Source organism: Pseudophryne corroboree, chromosome 4, assembly GCF_028390025.1.
Source record: "Pseudophryne corroboree isolate aPseCor3 chromosome 4, aPseCor3.hap2, whole genome shotgun sequence".
NCBI lineage: Eukaryota > Metazoa > Chordata > Amphibia > Anura > Myobatrachidae > Pseudophryne > Pseudophryne corroboree.
The window spans coordinates 633025807-633039455 of NC_086447.1; the positions used below are offsets into that span (position 1 = coordinate 633025807).

The 13649-nt window shown below is 35.9% G+C and overlaps 9 non-coding genes across 9 annotated transcripts; all 9 read left to right on the plus strand.

Annotated features, from left to right (window-relative positions):
- The first annotated feature begins 207 nt into the window (after nucleotides 1-207).
- On the plus strand, nucleotides 208-300 carry TRNAI-UAU (transfer RNA isoleucine (anticodon UAU)). The gene is given in 2 exon segments: nucleotides 208-245; nucleotides 265-300. It is a non-coding gene; the product is annotated as a tRNA-Ile (tRNA).
- Nucleotides 301-2087: 1787 nt separating this feature from the next.
- TRNAI-UAU (transfer RNA isoleucine (anticodon UAU)) lies at nucleotides 2088-2180 on the plus strand. Its single transcript is given in 2 exon segments — nucleotides 2088-2125; nucleotides 2145-2180. It is a non-coding gene; the product is annotated as a tRNA-Ile (tRNA).
- Nucleotides 2181-3069: 889 nt separating this feature from the next.
- Nucleotides 3070-3162, plus strand: TRNAM-CAU (transfer RNA methionine (anticodon CAU)). Its single transcript is given in 2 exon segments — nucleotides 3070-3107; nucleotides 3127-3162. It is a non-coding gene; the product is annotated as a tRNA-Met (tRNA).
- Nucleotides 3163-4863: 1701 nt separating this feature from the next.
- On the plus strand, nucleotides 4864-4956 carry TRNAT-AGU (transfer RNA threonine (anticodon AGU)). The gene is given in 2 exon segments: nucleotides 4864-4901; nucleotides 4921-4956. It is a non-coding gene; the product is annotated as a tRNA-Thr (tRNA).
- A 1256-nt stretch (nucleotides 4957-6212) lies between these two features.
- TRNAI-AAU (transfer RNA isoleucine (anticodon AAU)) lies at nucleotides 6213-6305 on the plus strand. Its single transcript is given in 2 exon segments — nucleotides 6213-6250; nucleotides 6270-6305. It is a non-coding gene; the product is annotated as a tRNA-Ile (tRNA).
- Nucleotides 6306-8915: 2610 nt separating this feature from the next.
- On the plus strand, nucleotides 8916-9008 carry TRNAI-UAU (transfer RNA isoleucine (anticodon UAU)). The gene is given in 2 exon segments: nucleotides 8916-8953; nucleotides 8973-9008. It is a non-coding gene; the product is annotated as a tRNA-Ile (tRNA).
- Nucleotides 9009-10734: 1726 nt separating this feature from the next.
- On the plus strand, nucleotides 10735-10827 carry TRNAI-UAU (transfer RNA isoleucine (anticodon UAU)). The gene is given in 2 exon segments: nucleotides 10735-10772; nucleotides 10792-10827. It is a non-coding gene; the product is annotated as a tRNA-Ile (tRNA).
- An 808-nt stretch (nucleotides 10828-11635) lies between these two features.
- Nucleotides 11636-11728, plus strand: TRNAI-AAU (transfer RNA isoleucine (anticodon AAU)). Its single transcript is given in 2 exon segments — nucleotides 11636-11673; nucleotides 11693-11728. It is a non-coding gene; the product is annotated as a tRNA-Ile (tRNA).
- A 1711-nt stretch (nucleotides 11729-13439) lies between these two features.
- Nucleotides 13440-13532, plus strand: TRNAI-AAU (transfer RNA isoleucine (anticodon AAU)). Its single transcript is given in 2 exon segments — nucleotides 13440-13477; nucleotides 13497-13532. It is a non-coding gene; the product is annotated as a tRNA-Ile (tRNA).
- Nucleotides 13533-13649: the final 117 nt, after the last annotated feature.

Below are 13649 nucleotides of genomic sequence, written 5' to 3' on the forward strand. Positions count from 1 at the left end.
TGACATTAATTATGATAACATTGTTGTTGTTGTTTTTTAAACCTTTTCTATCACCGTGGACAGCTTATTCAAGTGCCATCTGGCATGCATGTTCCTTTGTTGCTCCTCATTCATCACCAAAAATGATTTTCTTTTTCAATTCTTATGACTGTACTGATTGTATTGAATAAAATCCACATCTAGCATAACCAATTAATCCTGCAAAGTGCTCCAGTGGCGCAATTGGTCAGCACGCGGTACTTATAAGATAGTATCTGTTGAGCAATGCCGAGGTTGTGAGTTCAAGCCTCACCTGGAGCATCTTTGTATACTGTTTTTTTTTTCCTTTTCTTATGTCATTAGTAATTGATTATAAACTGCTACCTTAATATTTAATATGATATTACAAAGGATGGAAGAAAGAAAGAAAAAACACAAACATGATTGTGCATTTAAGTTGTCAGCACACATCTGCTTTGGTTCAAATGCACTGCATATCTTCCTTCAGTCAGCCAACAAAACAGCAATGGAAAAGATTAACATACTGTTGGTAAAGCAGTTGCATCAAATTGATTTTCTGCAATATAGCATGATAATCCATACTGACAGCTCTGGATAGTACCAGCACATTTCTTGCTGGACTTGGCAATGCAAAGAACACAGTAAACAGCTTAACTTTTCTTCAAAAATAAATAATTGACTATTAAAAACCTATCAGTCTTAAATAAGGACATCAGTAAGCACCACTGGCATAATGGATAAGGCACTGTTCTCCTAAGCCAGTCGTTGTGGGTCCAAGTCCCATCTGAGTTGGAAGTCATTACAGCAAGTGGCATAATGGATAAGTCACTGCCCTCCTAAGCCACGGGGTCCAAGTCCCATATGGGGTGGAAGTCATTACTGCAAGTGTCTCATCACTAGAGTTGATATTTTATCCTTGCTTCAACTGTAAAACAGTCTTGCAGTGTTTAGCTTGTAAAAAATGACCACAGAAGCTAAAATATGACATTAATTATGATAACATTGTTGTTGTTGTTTTTTAAACCTTTTCTGTCACCGTGGACAGCTTATTCAAGTGCCATCTGGCATGCATGTTCCTTTGTTGCTCATCATTCATCACCAAAAATTATTTTCTTTTTCAATTCTTATGACTGTACTGATTGTATTGAATAAAATCCACATCTTGCATAACCAATTAATGCTGCAAAGTGCTCCAGTGGCGCAATTGGTCAGCACGCGGTACTTATAAGACAGTATCTGTTGAGCAATGCCGAGGTTGTGAGTTCAAGCCTCACCTGAAGCATCTTTGTATACTGTTTTTTTTCCTTTTCTTATGTCATTAGTCATTGATTATAAACTGCTACCTTAATATTTAATATGATATTACAAAGGATGGAAGAAAGAAAGAAAAAACACAAACATGATTGTGCATTTAAGTTGTCAGCACACATCTGCTTTGGTTCAAATGCACTGCATATATTCCTTCAGTCAGCCAACAAAACAGCAATGGAAAAGATTAACATACTGTTGGTAAAGCAGTTGCATCAAATTGATTTTCTGCAATATAGCATGATAATCGATACTGACAGCTCTGGATAGTACCAGCACATTTCTTGCTGGACTTGGAAATGCAAAGAACACAGTAAACAGCTTCACTTTTTCCTCAAAAAAAAATAATTGACTATTAAAAACCTAACAGTCTTAAATAAGAACATCAGTAAGCACCACTGGCATAATGGATAAGTCACTGCCCTCCTAAGCCACGGGGTCCAAGTCCCATATGAGGTGGAAGTCATTACAGCAAGTGTCTCATCACTAAAGTTGATATTTTATCCTTGCTTAAACTGTAAAATAGTCTTGCAGTGTTTAGCTTGTAAAAAATGACCACAGAAGCTAAAATATGACATTAATTATGATAACATTGTTGTTGTTGTTTTTTAAACCTTTTCTATCACCGTGGACAGCTTACTCAAGTGCCATCTGGCATGCATGTTCCTTTGTTGCTCCTCATTCATCACCAAAAATGATTTTCTTTTTCAATTCTTATGACTGTACTGATTGTATTGAATAAAATCCACATCTAGCATAACCAATTAATCCTGCAAAGTGCTCCAGTGGCGCAATTGGTCAGCGCGCGGTACTTATAAGATAGTATCTGTTGAGCAATGCCGAGGTTGTGAGTTCAAGCCTCACCTGCAGCATCTTTGTATACTGTTTTTTTTTTCCTTTTCTTATGTCATTAGTAATTGATTATAAACTGCTACCTTAATATTTAATATGATATTACAAAGGATGGAAGAAAGAAAGAAAAAACACAAACATGATTGTGCATTTAAGTTGTCAGCACACATCTGCTTTGGTTCAAATGCACTGCATATCTTCCTTCAGTCAGCCAACAAAACAGCAATGGAAAAGATTAACATACTGTTGGTAAAGCAGTTGCATCAAATTGATTTTCTGCAATATAGCATGATAATCCATACTGACAGCTCTGGATAGTACCAGCACATTTCTTGCTGGACTTGGCAATGCAAAGAACACAGTAAACAGCTTAACTTTTCTTCAAAAATAAATAATTGACTATTAAAAACCTATCAGTCTTAAATAAGGACATCAGTAAGCACCACTGGCATAATGGATAAGGCACTGTTCTCCTAAGCCAGTCGTTGTGGGTTTAAGTCCCATCTGAGTTGGAAGTCATTACAGCAAGTGGCATAATGGATAAGTCACTGCCCTCCTAAGCCACGGGGTCTAAGTCCCATATGGGGTGGAAGTCATTACTGCAAGTGTCTCATCACTAGAGTTGATATTTTATCCTTGCTTCAACTGTAAAACAGTCTTGCAGTGTTTAGCTTGTAAAAAATGACCACAGAAGCTAAAATATGACATTAATTATGATAACATTGTTGTTGTTGTTTTTTAAACCTTTTCTGTCACCGTGGACAGCTTATTCAAGTGCCATCTGGCATGCATGTTCCTTTGTTGCTCATCATTCATCACCAAAAATTATTTTCTTTTTCAATTCTTATGACTGTACTGATTGTATTGAATAAAATCCACATCTTGCATAACCAATTAATGCTGCAAAGTGCTCCAGTGGCGCAATTGGTCAGCACGCGGTACTCATAAGACAGTATCGGTTGAGCAATGCCGAGGTTGTGAGTTCAAGCCTCACCTGAAGCATCTTTGTATACTGTTTTTTTTCCTTTTCTTATGTCATTAGTCATTGATTATAAACTGCTACCTTAATATTTAATATGATATTACAAAGGATGGAAGAAAGAAAGAAAAAACACAAACATGATTGTGCATTTAAGTTGTCAGCACACATCTGCTTTGGTTCAAATGCACTGCATATATTCCTTCAGTCAGCCAACAAAACAGCAATGGAAAAGATTAACATACTGTTGGTAAAGCAGTTGCATCAAATTGATTTTCTGCAATATAGCATGATAATCGATACTGACAGCTCTGGATAGTACCAGCACATTTCTTGCTGGACTTGGTAATGCAAAGAACACAGTAAACAGCTTCACTTTTTCCTCAAAAATAAATAATTGACTATTAAAAACCTAACAGTCTTAAATAAGAACATCAGTAAGCACCACTGGCATAATGGATAAGTCACTGCCCTCCTAAGCCAGGGGGTCCAAGTCCCATATGGGGTGGAAGTCATTACAGCAAGTGTCTCATCACTAGAGTTGATATTTTATCCTTGCTTCAACTGTAAAACAGTCTTGCAGTGTTTAGCTTGTAAAAAATGACCACAGAAGCTAAAATATGACATTAATTATGATAACATTGTTGTTGTTGTTTTTTAAACCTTTTCTATCACCGTGGACAGCTTATTCAAGTGCCATCTGGCATGCATGTTCCTTTGTTGCTCATCATTCATCACCAAAAATGATTTTCTTTTTCAATTCTTATGACTGTACTGATTGTATTGAATAAAATCCACATCTAGCATAACCAATCAATGCTGCAAAGTGCTCCAGTGGTGCAATTGATCAGCGCACGGTACTTATAAGACAGTATCTGTTGAGCAATGCCGAGGTTGTGAGTTCAAGCCTCACCTGGAGCATCTTTATATACTGTTTTTTTCCTTTTCTTATGTCATTAGTCATTGATTATAAACTGCTACCTTAATATTTAATATGATATTACAAAGGATGGAAGAAAGAAAGAAAAACACAAACATGATTGTGCATTTAAGTTGTCAGCACACATCTGCTTTGGTTCAAATGCACTGCATATCTTCCTTCAGCCAGCCAACAAAACAGCAATGGAAAAGATTAACATACTGTTGGTAAAGCAGTTGCATCAAATTGATTTTCTGCAATATAGCATGATAATCCATACTGACAGCTCTGGATAGTACCAGCACATTTCTTACTGGACTTGGTAATGCAAAGAACACAGTAAACAGCTTCACTTTTTCCTCAAAAATAAATAATTGACTATAAAAAACATAATAGTCTTAAATAAGAACATCAGTAAGCACCACTGGCATAATGGATAAGTCACTGCCCTCCTAAGCCACGGGGTCCAAGTCCCATATGAGGTGGAAGTCATTACAGCAAGTGTCTCATCACTAAAGTTGATATTTTATCCTTGCTTCAACTGTAAAACAGTCTTGCAGTGTTTAGCTTGTAAAAAATGACCACAGAAGCTAAAATATGACATTAATTATGATAACATTGTTGTTGTTGTTTTTTAAACCTTTTCTATCACCGTGGACAGCTTATTCAAGTGCCATCTGGCATGCATGTTCCTTTGTTGCTCATCATTCATCACCAAAAATGATTTTCTTTTTCAATTCTTATGACTGTACTGATTGTATTGAATAAAATCCACATCTAGCATAACCAATTAATACTGCAAAGTGCTCCAGTGGCGCAATTGGTCAGCGCGTGGTATTAGTAAGCCAGTATCTGTTGAGCAATGCTGAGGTTGTGAGTTCAAGCCTCACCTGGAGCGTCTTTGTACACTGTTTTTTTTTTCTATTTCTAATGTCATTAGTCATTGATTATAAACTGCTACCTTAATATTTAATATGATACAGGTTGAGTCTCCCTTATCCAAAATGCTTGGGACCAGAGGTATTTTGGATATGGGATTTTTCCGTATTTTGGAATAATTGCATACCATAATGAGATATCATGGTGATGGGACCTAAATCTAAGCACAGAATGCATTTATGTTACATATACACCTTATACACACAGCCTGAAGGTCATTTTAGCCAATATTTTTTTATAACTTTGTGCATAAAACAAACTGTGTCTACATACACACAATTCATTTATGTTTCATATACACCTTATACACACAGCCTGAAGGTCATTTAATACAATATTTTAATAACTTTGTGTATTAAACAAAGTTTGTGTACATTGAGCCATCAAAAAACAAAGGTTTCACAATCTCACTCTCACTCAAAAAAGTTCGTATTTCAGAATATTCCGTATTTCGGAATATTTGGATATGGGATACTCAACCTGTATTACAAAGGATGGAAGAAAGAAAGAAAAAACACAAACATGATTGTGCATTTTAGTTGTCAGCACACATCTGCTTTGGTTCAAATGCACTGCATATCTTCCTTCAGTCAGCCAACAAAACAGCAATGGAAATGATTAACATACTGTTGGTAAAGCAGTTGCATCAAATTGATTTTCTGCAATATAGCATGATAATTAATACTGACAGCTCTGGATAGTACCAGCACATTTCTTGCTGGACTTGGTAATGCAAAGAACACAGTAAACAGCTTCACTTTTTTTCAAAAATAAATAATTGACTATTAAAAACCTATCAGTCTTAAATAAGGACATCAGTAAGCACCACTGGCATAATGGATAAGGCACTGTTCTCCTAAGCCAGTGGTTGTGGGTTTAAGTCCCGTCTGATTTGGAAGTCATTACAGCAAGTGTCTCATTACTAGAGTTGATATTTTATCCTTACTTCAACTGTAAAACAGTCTTGCAGTGTTTAGCTTGTAAAAAATGACCACAGAAGCTAAAATATGACATTAATTATGATAACATTGTTGTTGTTGTTTTTTAAACCTTTTCTATCACCGTGGACAGCTTATTCAAGTGCCATATGGCTTGCATGTTCCTTTGTTGCTCATCATTTATCACCAAAAATGATTTTCTTTTTCAATTCTTATGACTGTACTGATTGTATTGAATAAAATCCACATCTAGCATAACCAACTAATGCTGCAAAGTGCTCCAGTGGCGCAATTGGTCAGCGCGTGATACTAATAAGACAGTATCTGTTGAGCGATGCCGAGGTTGTGAGTTCAAGCCTCACCTGGAGCTTCTTTGTATACTGTTTTTTTTTTCCTTTTCTTATGTCATTAGTCATTGATTATAAACTGCTACCTTAATATTTAATATGATATTACAAAGGATGGAAGAAAGAAAGAAAAAACACAAACATGATTGTGCATTTAAGTTGTCAGCACACATCTGTTTTGGTTCAAATGGACTGCATATCTTCCTTCAGTCAGCCAACAAAACAGCAATGGAAAAGATTAACATACTGTTGGTAAAGCAGTTGCATCAAATTGATTTTCTGCAATATAGCATGATAATCCATACTGACAGCTCTGGATAGTACCAGCACATTACTTGCTGGACTTGGTAATGCAAAGAACACAGTAAACAGCTTCACTTTTTCCTCAAGAATAAATAATTGACTATTAGAAACCTAACAGTCTTAAATAAGAACATCAGTAAGCACCACTGGCATAATGGGTAAGGCACTGTTCTCCTAAGCCAGTGGTTGTGGGTTTAAGTCCCGTCTGAGTTGGAAGTCATTACAGCAAGTGTTTCATCACTAGAGTTGATAGTTTATCCTTGCTTCAACTGTAAAACAGTCTTGCAGTGTTTAGCTTGTAAAAAATGACCACAGAAGCTAAAATATGACATTAATTATGATAACATTGTTGTTGTTTTTCAAACCTTTTCTATCACCGTGGACAGCTTATTCAAGTGCCATCTGGCATGCATGTTCCTTTGTTGCTCATCATTTATCACCAAAAATGATTTTCTTTTTCAATTCTTATGACTGTACTGATTGTATTGAAAAAAATCCACATCTAGCATAACCAATTAATGCTGCAAGGTGCTAGAGTGGCGCAATTGGTCAGCGCACGGTACTTATAAGACAGTATCTGTTGAGCAATGCCGAGGTTGTGAGTTCAAGCCTCACCTGGAGCATCTTTGTATACTGTTTTTTTTTCCTTTTCTTATGTCATTAGTCATTGATTATAAACTGCTACCTTAATATTTATTTTGATATTACAAAGGATGGAAGAAAGAAAGAAAAAACACAAACATGATTGTGCATTTAAGTTGTCAGCACACATTTGCTTTGGTTCAAATGCACTGCATATCTTCCTTCAGTCAGCCAACAAAACAGCAATGAAAAAGATTAACATACTGTTGGTAAAGCAGTTGCATCAAATTGATTTTCTGCAATATAGCATGATAATCCATACTGAAAGCTCTGGATAGTACCAGCAGATTTCTTGTTGGACTTGGTAATGCAAAGAACACAGTAAACAGCTTCACTTTTTCCTCAAAAATAAATAATTGACTATTAAAAACCTAACAGTCTTAAATAAGAACATCAGTAAGCACCACTGGCATAATGGATAAGTCACTGCCCTCCTAAGCCAGCGGGTCCAAGTCCCATATGGGGTGGAAGTCATTACAGCAAGTGTCTCATCACTAGAGTTGATATTTTATCCTTGCTTCAACTGTAAAACAGTCTTGCAGTGTTTAGCTTATAAAAAATGACCACAGAAGCTAAAATATGACATTAATTATGATAACATTGTTGTTGTTGTTTAAGCCTTTTCTATCACCGTGGACAGCTTATTCAAGTGCCATCTGGCATGCATGTTCCTTTGTTGCTCATCATTCATCACCAACAATGATTTTCTTTTTCAATTCTTATGACTGTACTGATTGTATTGAATAAAATCCACATCTAGCATAACCAATTAATGCTGCAAAGTGCACCAGTGGCGCAATTGGTCAGCGCGAGGTATTTATAAGACAGTATCTGTTGAGCAATGCCGAGGTTGTGAGTTCAAGCCTCACCTGGAGCATCTTTGTATGCTGTTTTTTTTTCCTTTTCTTATGTCATTAGTCATTGATTATAAACTGCTACCTTAATATTCAATATGATATTACAAAGGATGGAAGAAAGAAAGAAAAAACACAAACATGATTGTGCATTTAAGTTGTCAGCACACATCTGCTTTGGTTCAAATGCACTGCATATCTTCCTTCAGTCAGCCAACAAAACAGCAATGGAAAAGATTAACATATTGTTGGTAAAGCAGTTGCATCAAATTGATTTTCTGCAATATAGCATGATAATCCATACTGACAGCTCTGGATAGTACCAGCACATTTCTTGCTGGACTTGGTAATGCAAAGAACACAGTAAACAGCTTCACTTTTTCATCAAAAATAAATAATTGACTATTAAAAAAATAACAGTCTTAAATAAGAACATCAGTAAGCACCACTGGCATAATGGATAAGTCACTGCCCTCCTAAGCCACGGGGTCCAAGTCCCATATGGGGTGGAAGTCATTACAGCAAGTGTCTCATCACTAGAGTTGATATTTTATCCTTGCTTCAACTGTAAAACAGTCTTGCAGTGTTTAGCTTGTAAAAAATGACCACAGAGCTAAAATATGACATTAATTATGATAACATTGTTGTTGTTGTTGTTGTTTTTTAAACCTTTTCTATCACCGTGGACAGCTTATTCAAGTGCCGTCTGGCATGCATGTTCCTTTGTTGCTCATCATTCATCACCAAAAATGATTTTCTTTTTCAATTCTTATGACTGTACTGATTGTATTGAATAAAATCCACATCTAGCATAATCAATTAATGCTGCAAAGTGCTCCAGTGGCGCAATTGGTCAGCGTGCGGTACTTATAAGACAGTATCTGTTGAGCAATGCCGAGGTTGTGAGTTCAAGCCTCACCTGGAGCATATTTGTATGCTGTTTTTTTTTCCTTTTCTTATGTCATTAGTCATTGATTATAAACTGCTAACTTAATATTTAATATGATATTACAAAGGATGGAAGAAAGAAAGAAATAACACAAACATGATTGTGCATTTAAGTTGTCAGCACACATCTGCTTTGGTTCAAATGCACTGCATATCTTTCTTCAGTCAGCCAACAAAACAGCAATGGAAAAGATTAACATACTGTTGGTAAAGCAGTTGCATCAAATTGATTTTCTGCAATATAGCATGATAATCCATACTGACAGCTCTGGATAGTACCAGCACATTTCTTGCTGGACTTGGTAATGCAAAGAACACAGTAAACAGCTTCACTTTTTCCTCAAAAATAAATAATTGACTATTAAAAACCTAACAGTCTTAAATAAGAACATCAGTAAGCACCACTGGCATAATGGGTAAGGCACTGTTCTCCTAAGCCAGTGGTTGTGGGTTTAAGTCCCGTCTGAGTTGGAAGTCATTACAGCAAGTTTTTCATCACTAGAGTTGATATTTTATCCTTGCTTCAACTGTAAAACAGTCTTGCAGTGTTTAGCTTGTAAAAAATGACCACAGAAGCTAAAATATGACATAAATTATGATAACATTGTTGTTGTTGTTGTTGTTGTTGTTTTTTAAACCTTTTCTATCACCGTGGACAGCTTATTCAAGTGCCATCTGGCATGCATGTTCCTTTGTTGCTCATCATTTATCACCAAAAATGATTTTCTTTTTCAATTCTTATGACTGTACTGATTGTATTGAATAAAATCCACATCTAGCATAACCAACTAATGCTGCAAAGTGCTCCAATGGCGCAATTGGTCAGCGCACGGTACTTATAAGACAGTATCTGTTGAGCAATGCCGAGGTTGTGAGTTCAAGCCTCACCTGGAGAATCTTTGTATACTGTTTTTTTTTCCTTTTCTTATGTCATTAGTCATTGATTATAAACTGCTACCTTAATATTTAATATGATATTACAAAGGATGGAAGAAATAAAGAAAAAACACAAACATGATTGTGCATTTAAGTTGTCAGCACATACCTGCTTTGGTTCAAATGCACTGCATATCTTCCTTCAGTCAGCCAACAAAACAGCAATGGAAAAGATTAACATATTGTTGGTAAAGCAGTTGCATCACATTGATTTTCTGCAATATAGCATAATAATCCATACTGACAGCTCAGGATAGTACCAGCACATTTCTTGCTGGACTTGGTAATGCAAAGAACACAGTAAACAGCTTCACTTTTTCCTCAAAAATAAATAATTGACTATTAAAAACCTAACAGTCTTAAATAAGAACATCAGTAAGCACCACTTGCATAATGGATAAGTCACTGCCCTCCTAAGCCATGGCGTCCAAGTCCCATATGGGGTGGAAGTAATTACAGCAAGTGTCTCATCACTAGAGTTGATATTTTATCCTTGCTTCAACTGTAAAACAGTCTTGCAGTGTTTAGCTTGTAAAAAATGACCATAGAAGCTAAAATATGACATTAATTATGATAACATTGTTGTTGTTGTTTTTTAAACCTTTTTTTTTATCACCGTGGACTGCTTATTCAAGTGCCATCTGGCATGCATGTTCCTTTGTTGCTCATCATTCATCACCAAAAATGATTTTCTTTTTCAATTCTTATGACTGTACTGATTGTATTGAATAAAATCCACATCTAGCATAACCAATTAATGCTGCAAAGTGCTCCAGTGGCGCAATTGGTCAGCGCGCGGTATTTATAAGACAATATCTGTTGAGAGATGCCGAGGTTGTGAGTTCAAGCCTCACCTGGAGCTTCTTTGTATACTGTTTTTTTTCCTTTTCTTATGTCAATAGTCATTGATTATAAACTGCTACCTTAATATTTAATATGATATTACAAAGGATGGAAGAAAGAAAGAAAAAACACAAACATGATTGTGCATTTAAGTTGTCAGCACACATCTGCTTTGGTTCAAATGCACTGCATATCTTCCTTCAGTCAGCCAACAAAACAGCAATGGAAAAGATTAACATACTGTTGGTAAAGCAGTTGCATCAAATTGATTTTCTGCAATATAGCATGATAATCCATACTGAAAGCTCTGGATAGTACCAGCACATTTCTTGTTGGACTTGGTAATGCAAAGAACACAGTAAACAGCTTCACTTTTTCCTCAAAAATAAATAATTGACTATTAAAAACCTAACAGTCTTAAATAAGAACATCAGTAAGCACCACTGGCATAATGGATAAGTCACTGCGCCCTCCTACGCCAGGGGGCCCAAGTCCCATATGGGGTGGAAGTCATTACAGCAAGTGTCTCATCACTAGAGTTGATATTTTATCCTTGCTTCAACTGTAAAACAGTCTTGCAGTGTTTAGCTTGTAAAAAATGACCACAGAAGCTAAAATATGACATTAATTATGATAACATTGTTGTTGTTGTTTTTTTAAACCTTTTCTATCACCGTGGACAGCTTATTCAAGTGCCATCTGGAATGTATGTTCCTTTGATGCTCATCATTCATCACCAAAAATGATTTTCTTTTTCAATTCTTATGACTGTACTGATTGTATTGAATAAAATCCACATCTAGCATAACCAACTAATACTGCAAAGTGCTCCAGTGGCGCAATTGGTCAGCGTGCGGTACTAATAAGACAGTATCTGTTGAGCAATGCTGAGGTTGTGAGTTCAAGCCTCACCTGGAGCGTCTTTGTATACTGTTTTTTTTTCTATTTCTAATGTCATTAGTCATTGATTATAAACTGCTACCTTAATATTTAATATGATATTACAAAGGATGGAAGAAAGAAAGAAAAAACACAAACATGATGGTGCATTTTAGTTGTCAGCACACTTCTGCTTTGGTTCAAATGCACTGCATATCTTCCTTCAGTCAGCCAACAAAACAGCAATGGAAAAGATTAACATACTGTTGGTAAAGCAGTTGCATCAAATTGATTTTCTGCAATATAGCATGATAATCCATACTGACAGCTCTGGATAGTACCAGCACATTTCTTGCTGGACTTGGTAATGCAAAGAACACAGTAAACAGCTTCACTTTTTTTCAAAAAGAAATAATTGACTATTAAAAACCTATCAGTCTTAAATAAGGACATCAGTAAGCACCACTGGCATAATGGATAAGGCACTGTTCTCCTAAGCCAGTGGTTGTGGGTTTAAGTCCCGTCTGAGTTGGAAGTCATTACAGCAAGTGTCTCATCACTAGAGTTGATATTTTATCCTTGCTTCAACTGTAAAACAGTCTTGCAGTGTTTAGCTTGTAAAAAATGACAACAGAAGCTAAAATATGACATTAATTATGATAACATTGTTGTTGTTGTTTTTTAAACCTTTTCTATCACCGTGGACAGCTTATTCAAGTGCCATATGGCATGCATATTCCTTTGTTGCTCATCATTTATCACCAAAAATGATTTTCTTTTTCAATTCTTATGACTGTACTGATTGTATTGAATAAAATCCACATCTAGCATAACCAATTAATGCTGTAAAGTGCTCCAGTGGCGCAATTGGTTAGCGCGCGGTATTTATAAGACAATATCTGTTGAGAGATGCCGAGGTTGTGAGTTCAAGCCTCACCTCGAGCTTCTTTGTATACTGTTTTTTTTCCTTTTCTTATGTCATTAGTCATTGATTATAAACTGCTACCTTAATATTTAATATGATATTACAAAGGATGGAAGAAAGAAAGAAAAAACACAAACATGATTGTGCATTTAAGTTGTCAGCACACATCTGCTTTGGTTCAAATGCACTGCATATCTTCCTTCAGTCAGCCAACAAAACAGCAATGGAAAAGATTAACATACTGTTGGTAAAGCAGTTGCATCAAATTGATTTTCTGCAATATAGCATGATAATCCATACTGAAAGCTCTGGATAGTACCAGCACATTTCTTGTTGGACTTGGTAATGCAAAGAACACAGTAAACAGCTTCACTTTTTCCTCAAAAATAAATAATTGACTATTAAAAACCTAACAGTCTTAAATAAGAACATCAGTAAGCACCACTGGCATAATGGATAAGTCACTGCGCCCTCCTATGCCAGGGGGCCCAAGTCCCATATGGGGTGGAAGTCATTACAGCAAGTGTCTCATCACTAGAGTTGATATTTTATCCTTGCTTCAACTGTAAAACAGTCTTGCAGTGTTTAGCTTGTAAAAAATGACCACAGAAGCTAAAATATGACATTAATTATGATAACATTGTTGTTGTTGTTTTTTAAACCTTTTCTATCACCGTGGACAGCTTATTCAGGTGCCATCTGGCATGCATGTTCCTTTGTTGCTCATCATTCATCACCAAAAATGATTTTCTTTTTCAATTCTTATGACTGTACTGATTGTATTGAATAAAATCCACATCTAGCATAACCAACTAATGCTGCAAAGTGCTCCAGTGGCGCAATTGGTCAGCGTGTGGTACTAATAAGACAGTATTTGTAGAGCAATGCCGAGGTTGTGAGTTCAAGCCTCACCTGGAGCATCTTTGTATACTGATTTTTTTCCTTTTCTTATGTCATTAGTCATTGATTATAAACTTGTAGCCTTAATATTTAATATGATATTACAAAGGATGGAAGAAAGAAAGAAAACACACAAA